The following is a 9807-nucleotide window of genomic DNA, read 5'->3' on the forward strand; positions in this document are numbered from 1 at the left end:
ATAAAGTCCAATTGAAATGCGATGGCGATTTTGATGTCTACTATTGTGGTTGGCGAGGTTGTTAGGTTCAAGTCTATAATTACTTTTAATTAATCTATCTTTCGTCCATCTCTATTGAATGAATGTGTAAATTTATCATTGAATTTGTGGGTCTCATAAATTCATTTATAAATTTACGAAAACGATGGTTAGGAAATCGAAGATCGGATGGAAAATGATGGTTAGGAGATCGATGATCAGATGGAAAATGAAGTGTAGATTGGCTCAACGGCAAAACGTCTTGATTTTCATAAATTTTTCCTCTTTTTCTTGAAATCTTATCTAAAAAGTAAAACAAAGAAAGAAATTGCGACCCACTAGTTCATGCATGACGGAGTCTTATAGCGGTGTAAATGAATAGATCTATTGATAAACAGTTCGAGTTTGACACGTATAAATTCGACTTTAGTTTGATTGGGTTATTAAAGAAATTATCTAAATTTGAACATAAATTTAGGTTTGTTTTACTAAACAAGTTGAATTCGTATAAATTTGGCTCAACTCGTATAAACTTGAATAAAAATTCGTATAATTTTATTTAGATTGTTCAAAATTCTATGTATGGTATAAGATATAATCAATTTCACGATTAAAAAAAATAGATATGATTTATTACAAATACAATGCCTATGAAGTTTAATTTTTATAAATTTTTAAATAAATATTAATTTACTTTATTAACTAGAATGATAAAACCTTAACAATAATTAAGTACCTAATAATTATTTATTTTATGCAATAAATGAATAAGTTTTTTTTTTGGATAACTTCAAAAAAAGTTATCGAACTATACCGCGTTTTGACAGAAGGATACTGAATTATCATTTCTCTCGAACCCGAGGTTTTAACTATCAAAATGAGTCCCAGAAAGGCATTCCGTCTGTTCTCGGCATTAAAACGTGACAGAAGTCGATTCACGTGACTTCCACGTGACTTTTTTAATGCGTTCTACCCGTTTTGCCCCCACTTAAACAAATAAATTACGACTCTTCCCACCTTTCCTGTTTACTCTCTCTCTCTCTCTCTCTCTCTCTCTCTCTCTCTCACAGTTACACGCACGTAAACCACAAATAACCTAGATGAAATGAACGAATGGTGAGCTCAAGGATCAAGAGCTCGCAGGCCTTGGCAAAGAGGATGGGCGCCTCGGCAGAGATCATGCGCACGTTTGTGTCCTGCATGACAAGCATACGTGACTGGCCTAGGCACTTTCGACAATTCGACTGTTACCGGCATCTTAGAATATCAGTCTTCAATATCCATTAAAAGCTTCCACTCTTCCAGCCGTTCTCCCCCCTCTCAACGACACTTCCTTCGTCACAAATTTCACAGCCTAACTCTATAGCTTAGCAAGTGCTCAATTCCCGGCAAATGTCCCCTAGAAGGTTGACCAGCGCTTTTTCTTCACAATAGGCCTTGGAACAAGCCCCTGCCACCAAAACCAAACCTGCCAGGGGCCTAACGGAACAAATTTTGTGACTTCTGTGAATAACATATCTTTTGCAATCCCGACCACTACCCTCCTCCAAGCCCATTTCTTTGGGCAATCCAAATGGAGTTTATCGGCTTGACTTCCCAACCAGTCTGATATTTCCTTTTAACTACACAGGCAACCTGCCGAGCAACACGATGGTCGGAAATGGGACAAAGCTAGTGGTTCTGCCTTTTGACGCTAGCTAGTGTGAAGCTTGTCATGCATGACACAAGCATTTTTACTTGACTTCTCGCTGTGGTTATGAAAATAGAAATATGGTGCAGTTTCATATACTCCAACCGGTGATAATCAATGATGAGAATTTGTTTATAGTAAACTACCTTTATCGGATCCAAACACAATAGACTTGTCAGTTATAGAATTCAGTAGTACTAGTACTACCGCTTTGTTGTCATATATATATATGAATTAATCTCTGCCGACTCTTAATTGCCATTTACATATAATGTTACTTTTCATATTTATTTACATCGGGCGAGAGATTAGAGGTGTCGAAGCTCATTGTTAAGCAGTGCAGTTTTCATCTTCTGGGGTGCGTTGATGATGCTTTATCATGTTACATCAATCTTTTTTTTCCTGTGGAGATGGTGCATCCAAAGACAAAACCTCAACAACCCACATGGCTCTGTTACACTCTGTTTTAGGAAGCTAAAACAGAGGAAATTCCATTACTTTTCGTGCTGGATGAATTGACGCTGGGAGGGAGGGGTGCGCCTGGCGATGGTGCGAGAGACGAAGATGATGAACTCCTTCACGCTCGACCTCTGGAAGTACTCGAAGTGGCTCACGTCCAACGCCTGTGCCAGTATCACCGGATCCAACCCCTCCGGACTGCACTTCAGCACCGCCAACGCCGTGATCTTCATCTCTCTCTCTCTCTCTCTCTCTCTCTCTCTCTTTGTTACGGGTTTGGATGTTGATTGCTGTTAAAGCATCATATCTTGACTGGCTGCCATGGTATGAGGTTAACTCAGTCGGCTACGAGGTGTCCTTGTTGCTGCTGCAGTTCTTGAACGTCATTTGTTCGGTTGAGATCAGGTTTTAATCTGGTTGGATTTGAGTTTTCGGGCCATTGAGTTTTCCAAACTCTCTTTCTTGAAAACGACGTAGTATGGTGAGTTGTTTGTTTGGACTGGATGGGCATTCTGGCTTAAATAAATCACGTGCATGCACATGACTAAACTTCCGTCATGTTTCAACGCGAAGAACATACGGAATGTCCTTCTGGAACTCATTTTGATAGTTGAAACCCCGAGTTCGAGAGAAATGATAATTTAGTATCCTTTTGTCAAAACGCGGTATAGTTCGATACTCTTTTGTGAAGTTGTCCTTTTTTTTTTGACATGTCCACACAATAAGGGAAATGAGTATTTGAATTAATGACCTTCGCTTCATAAGACATGGTCTCCAGCCAATTGAAAGTTATAATCCATTTGAAAAATAAATAAATCGAGTTAAAACATATTATATTTTAACTCGGTAATAAACTAAAATTCGGTTTATATTGGAAACAAAACTAAACCAACCAAACTTAAACATTAAACACACTATTTGACACAACTCGATTACAATCTTATATTTTAAGATAATTTATTATTATTATTTTTTTATATATATATATATATATATATATATATCTGTTGTCCATATTCTAATTAATCAACCCTGTGACTTAAAATATCTTTATGGATAGAACTGATCGACGTTGGATCTGACGCAGACATACGTTTCGAACTTGTTCTTATGCAGAAATTCAAAAGCATCAAGACAACGCTTTTGTCTTCAATCAATCAATGGCCTTGATAGTGCTGATGCTGCCTTTTTCTAATTATGAATATCTTTGAATCTTGCTATTTATAAATTATAATGACAAATTCCTTCTTTCTTTCTTTTTTTTTTTTTTTTTCTTTTTTTTTTTTTATTATTATATTCCCTGATGGAGTTGTTTTCGTTAATGAGAGGTTGCTTAATTAGAAAACAAATTATTGGTAATAACACATGAATAATGATTCATTGCCACATAAAGATACAACTTTTTACCACCTTGCCACATTGGCAAGGTGGTCCCCCACTACTTTTTGAATTTTTTTTATTTTTTAAAAATAAATTAAGGTGGGGGACCACCTTGCCATATAGGTAAGATGGTGAAAAGTTGTATATTTAGGTGGTAGTGAATCACTACCACCTAAATATACAACTTTTCACCACCTTGTCTATGTGGGAAGGTGGTCCCCCACTTTAATTTATTTTTAAAAAATAAAAAAACTCAAAAAGTAGTAGGGGACCACCTTGCCATATAGACAAGGTGGTGAAAAGTTGTATATTTAGGTGGCATTGAATCATTATTCTTACTCATAACACATATATTGCCGGGGGTAGGCCCAAGACATCAGTGCATATTCTTTAACACTTTTCCTAATGTGGATTATATTCTCTATTAACACATGATGTTCAACACGTAAAATATTTAATTAAAATAATAATAAATTATAGAATCATGACATTTGGTACTATGTTAAGTCACTAATTATATTGAAAGCTTAATCTAATATAAAATGGTAGCCTTAATCATTTAAATTATATAGGAATTTAAACATAAAGCAATGAATAGAAAAGAGAAATAAGGAGTTAATGGACATTTAAAGCTGTCCATGTGGGATTTTTTTTTTTTTTTTTTTGTCTATTTTAACGTCTGATGCTAATATAGATTTTTTCCGTATAAAATTGGTAGTTTACCGTATCTAAGTATTACACTTAGTAATTTGGAGGCGCAAATAAAAAATTGGTAGTAGTTATGGGGCTATAGTATATTTTTTGAAAAATACTATTTATATTCCTCAATTATATATATATTTTTTCAAAAACACTATTTAGATTCTTAGATTAAATATAGGGTCCCAATTCAATCCAATAATCTAGGATGGTAACTAATCATTTATTAGACGCCTATAACCTGCCCAAATTTGAGTTTGATTTGCTAGAACGAGATATCATTAGCAACTGTAGACTCTATTTGTTAATGTGTGTTGGAGAGTATTTTTTTTTTTTTTGGCTTTTTATTTGAAAAATTGTTATGATAAAGGTATATAAAAATTGTTTGTGTTTTTAATAGTGCTTTAAATTATAAGATTGCTCAAATATCATATTGCATAAGATGCATATGCTCCAGCCAACTTCAAGGGGATTTCTAGTGGAATTAACGTTTGGTCTTGATTTGGCTCGAGCCCACTTCGAGCCAACTTGTAGCAGATCATTTTGTCTTGACTTAGGTCGATCAAATTTCTTGCAGAGTGCTCTAAAGTCGACACGTCCCGTTCATCTTACATCACGCATGGGCTCAAAATTTGCCTTCAATAAAGATTCAAACTCATCAGGATAGTAGGACCAACCACTTACCTAATGCTCTGTCACCAGCTCCACTAATTTCACTAATTGTCTACCAGCTTACATCACCTTCCTTTAACTGTTCCAGTGATGCTAATCCTTAATACTAGCTTCTTGTGTAGAATTAGCCCGTCTAAGTTTGACTCCTAAAGGCTAAAACACAGCTTAAATCTACTTTCTTTCCTCTTATTTCTCAGCTTTGGTCAGATAGATCAACATTTCATTTTTGGCCCATTGGCACGCTAATTGGCTATTGGGTTTTTCGCCAACTGCCCAAAGAGGTCCAGGCTCTTGGGCCTTGATTCATTGAGAATTTCCTTTAAAATTTGAATTTCGAAAGCTCCAAGCCTCCAACGATGTTTCCAGCCCACACTACCCGCCCAAGCTTGTATGGTTTATTGGCATTTTCTCTTTATTGGATTTTTACTGCTATTTCATATACGAGCTTTTTTTTTTTTTTTTGGAAGAACAAATAGCATGTGCTATTATAAAATTTAAAAGTCTTAAGGTATACATTTTGAGAAATAGAGGGACAGGACCCCCCTACACTATAAACTAGAAGGATTTGACTTAAAAAACAGCTGCATGCGCAGAGATAACAAACCTTACCAGAATTACATTTGAGCATCTCTTACATTAACACACATTCTCAAATAAAAGATGGCCGATCTAACATCTAGCCAACTAAAATTCTAATAAAATTTGAGCAATACATAGGCATACTGTATAGGAGAAACAAGAGGAATATACAACACAAAAGCAGGAAAAAAAAAAAAAAGAGCTGCTAGCAGAAGAGACAGGGGCGGAATCCGCCGAAGACGGCGGCGTGTGGAGGACACGCGCCTTCACCGGCACCACCCAACCGTAGATCGACCACCGGTCCACCGTAGACCCCATCCCCACCGTGCACAGCCAAAAATGCGAAGTGTGGCCTTCACGCATGCCAAAGAGCAAAAGGCTCTCAGGCGCGTGTAGGCCACGCGCTAGACACTGACAACCGACATGACATGTGCTTTCGGCGGCTGGAGCAGACGACAATGGGGAACGCGGCTGAGGGGCGAGTGTCTTTAAAAAAATAACAGAGGTATGTAGATCTAACTCCAAAAGTCGAAGAAAAATGTATGAAAAACGGGCCAAAAACCACCGTTAAACGACATGATCCGCCACTCCCCCAAGCTAGACACCTAGATTTGAGCCTTCATGCATGAACAAAAGAAAGAAAAAGAAAAAACACACAAATACAAGCCACTATAGCCTAACAAGGCTAAGGAAAAGTCAGCTACCACTGGATCTATCGAGGGGAACAAAAGCTCTACAGCCCTAATGGCTGGGAGAAATCTAGCTCCCACTGAAAAAGACTCAAGGAGGAAACAAAACACCTTAGTCCAAGAAAACTAAGGGAAAGACAAGGGTCGGCAGGGAGAGAGGGAGGCTGGCCAACAAATTGCAAGCCTCCTTCATAGCCCTCATGCTTCACTCCATAGAAGCTGCTGCTAGGATGTAGGCAGCCTGTGCTCATGCTTGTTTGACATGTTCTTTGTTAGATTTATGTCTTTTTTAATATATATATATATATATATATATATATATATATATATATATATATATATATATATTTATTTATTTATTTATTTATTTATTTATTTATCGAGTATTTCAAATAATTTTGAAATATGTTTTATGTTTAAAAAATTTATGCATATTTAATTGAAAAAGTTATATTTTTCAAGTCAATCCAAAAGAAGTCGACTAGTTTATAATGAATCTCTTCACTTCATAATAAATTAAGTGATGGAGAAGAAAGTTTGCCACTCGGGTCATGTGTCACGTGTAAGAGCAACGGGCTTTGGAAAGCTATTAGACACATTTTGCACTTGCATTTGAGCGATAAGCTCTAATTTTTATTTGGGGAAATAAAAATTGACTAAGACTAGTCTTGGTTGACTTAGCTGATGCATCATGGCCTCCATAAAAAACCTGAGACGTTACATGTGTGGTGTTAAAGAAAATCTAAACATTTCCTAGCGGTAAAATGGTTTAATATGTGATTTATACTATCTATTAAAGTGGATTTGGTGGTTACAATTTGTGACTATTGGGTCAAATGATTTTAGTCCATTAGATTTGTCCAAAATCACTATAAATATAATGCTTTGGTAATATGCAAAGACACACACTCTCATAGCTTATTTATATTCTCCTACATATCTCGTGTGCTATTCTCTCCATAAAGGTGTTTCTTGTTATTTTAAAAAATGTTATTCAAGAGTAACAATATTTGGACTTCATTGTATCTTGAGAACTATTTAGTTAGATTCCTTAACACTTAGAAATGGAACACATGTACAATATGTTCTAAACATATCGTCCTTGCTGTTGGAATTTGTGTATAAATTTAAAATAAAATAATAGTAGAAGCAAGAGAGAGAAAAAAGACAAAATTTACGTGGTTCGATCTATGACCTACGTCTACAGCTAGTGTAAAGTCTTAAAGAGCTACATTATACTTAACAACTTGATTGTTTACAATACACAGTCCAAAGGGCTATTTATAGTTGAATACGCTGATCTATACAAGTAAACTTAAATCGACTTATAATAAGAAACACAAATCGACCTAGACTAAAAAACATAAATCAATAATATTATATTCTGATTATATATTCTAACAATTACAATGAGCCTTGAAGTCCCATATGTATTTTACTTTCATATTTTTTTCTATTATTTCTATAATATTTTTTCGACAGTCTTGCCCAGTCAGCGGGCTTTGCTACAGAGATATTTAGTCATGGACCGGATTTGAAATATGTTGAAAATTAAGCCCCAAGATTCAGTCAATTAATTACATTTTTCAAATGGCCAAAGCTGCCTACGTACTAGTCCAAATTAAAAGGAACCTCAAAGGAGAGAGGGACACAGGAAAAAAGGAAAAAGAAAAAGTGAAAGCTTGATGATAGAGAGTAGAGCCGTAGGCCAAACCAGACGGGCCCTTGGGCCATCACCCATCCGATTTTATTTTATTTTGAAAAAAAATTACTTAAAATAAAAATTCATCTTTCCACAACCTAAACTGCATATAAAAAAAATTGTAGTTTAAATTAATAAAATGAATGTTGTCAGTCGTCCTTAAACAACTTTGAACAATTGGTGGATGTAGAAGATTAGGGTTTTGAAGTTAAAGATTGGTAAGTTTGGTGCCTAACAAATCTTATTGATGGTTGTTTAATTATCTAATAATCTTGTATGTAAAGACAAATTAAAGCTAAGAACTATTTGATATACACTCCACACAAAGATAGAGGAAAGACCAAACCAAGAAAGAACAAAACAATTAGAGACCACAAGAACCAAAGATTCCCCTCCAACAAACAAAACATAAAACTTTAATTTATCAATCAAATTTTTGCTCAGAATATATGTCTGTCCCCATTCCAATATCTGTTTGGTTCAGTCACGTTTCTTTCTTTGGATTTCGGTTCAAATTACAACAAAAAAAACTTATTGTAAGCATTACTATAACATATCTCGCCCAAAAGTAGGGAACGACTGTCCAGAGCTACCTCTTGTCCCTACGTATTATATATATATGCTACACCCTCCACCGGTGGAAAGAAATAAAATAGATTGAGATTGGCTCTAATTTCTGTTTGGAGGTGATTGTGACAAAGGGTTTTATTTGCTTCAACAGGTTCGGAGCCCTCGGGCAAGTGAGTCTCTTCGGGGAGCGTCTTACAATTGCTTGCCCGATTACAAAGGGTATGTCGTAATTATAGAAGATCCCGGTCCAAAAATAATGACAAAGTGAAGGCAATAAAAGTGATTGAAATTGTACTGTTTTCAATTCACAACAAGACACAACTCTTGATTATATTGCCAATGTGACAAGGTGGTCATCTACCTAGCTTTACGTTTTTTTTTTTTTTTTTTCTAAAAAAATAAATAAATAAAAGTTGACACATGGACAAAGGTAATCAGGAGTTGTGTTTTAGAGTAGCAATATATCATATCTCTCCATATTATATTGATAAAGAAAATTGCATTCTCCTTCCATGCAATCACGATCCTCTTGTAACAATCATATATAAGAGTTTAGAGAGACAAGAAACTAGCTAACCTAAAATGGCCCGTGACCAAATCGCGTTAAAGATGGAAATTAAGTAAGTCTAAATGTCAAAAAAATGAACCAAGTCGAGAAAGAACTCACGCGAAAGGGATGGAATTAATTCGTTGCTAAAATTAGAAGATCGTCTAAATTATTTTGCATCAAATTAATAAATTCGCTCAAACGGCTTCTAGCAAAACATTTTGTTCGAACTTGGCTCTAGCGGACTTCTTTATTTGGTAGTACGTATCTAGTGTCACCCTAAATTGATAGAGATACTACCTAGGACCTAGCTAATGATTTCTTTTACATAGTATATATATATTTTTGGTAAAAAGTGTAGTGATTCTTTCTTTCTTTGGTACTATATATATATATATACCGACTATATACGTACGTAGTATATATTAATTAAGGGATAATCAAACTTAAATACACTTCTCTTTCTGAAAAGTTGAAAATAAAAAGTCAATTTCTTATACAAACATGACCTTGGAGTACTTCTAATCCGTGTAGAAGTTGCAAAAGATGCCCTTTGTGTTTTTACCTTTTTCTCTGCTTAAATAGATCTCCTATTCCTATATAATATAGGAAATTACGAATAATACTGTACGTCTCGGAAAAGGTTAGCCTCGTCCATTAAAGGGCGTACTACTATATATATATATATATATATATACCCTAATTAACAGGCACGCCCTACTATACGTACCATTCGTAGGTTTTCATAAAGATTAGTATTGATTGAAGATCAGAGAGAAGGTGGTGAAGAAGATAATTAAGG

The sequence above is a fragment of the Alnus glutinosa genome, chromosome 3 (assembly GCF_958979055.1).
Source record: "Alnus glutinosa chromosome 3, dhAlnGlut1.1, whole genome shotgun sequence".
NCBI lineage: Eukaryota > Viridiplantae > Streptophyta > Magnoliopsida > Fagales > Betulaceae > Alnus > Alnus glutinosa.